This window comes from Phytophthora infestans, genomic scaffold, assembly GCF_000142945.1.
Source record: "Phytophthora infestans T30-4 supercont1.35 genomic scaffold, whole genome shotgun sequence".
In the NCBI taxonomy this organism is placed as follows: Eukaryota; Oomycota; class Peronosporomycetes; order Peronosporales; family Peronosporaceae; genus Phytophthora; species Phytophthora infestans.
This window is the reverse complement of record NW_003303724.1, coordinates 573,456-574,028: the sequence shown is the minus strand read 5'-3', so window position 1 is coordinate 574,028 and position 573 is coordinate 573,456.

Genomic DNA, 573 nt, shown 5'->3' with positions numbered 1-573 from the left:
ATGGTCGGTGCGACGCCATTTCAATCCTCGGTGTCGGGTCCACGTCGTTCAGCGACACTAACGTTCGCTCCTGTGTCGAGGAGGATCCTCGTTCGCTGGTCGTTCACAGCGTCTAGCACCAGAGCTCTCATTCTGATCCGTCGGTCGAATTTCTTGGCCGACCACTCTCGCCAGGGCTCAACTTCATCATCTTGGAGTGACCCCTTGAGCTCGTCTCGCGCTGCACTCGAAACCAAGCCGAACGAACCCTCGCTGGTGCCCTCATCAGCATCAGCACACTCCACTCTCTCTCCAACACCTCCACCGAGGATTCTACTCCTCTCCTTTTCATTTTCCGTCGCGTTCACACTTGTTACGTATTTATCAGGCCATTCACTCTGCCCCATGAAAGCAAAGATACACTCTGCTTCCATTGAAGGCTCGGTTAACTGTGGCAGCCCGATAGGGACCAACCCAGCTGTAGCTGGCGGGCTGCCTAGTTTAAATGACTTTCTTGAACGACGGCCTTGAGCTCTAACGGGCGTTCCTCCTTCGTATCTTTAGTGCGCACAAATTTGGCAAGGTCTTGGAAGT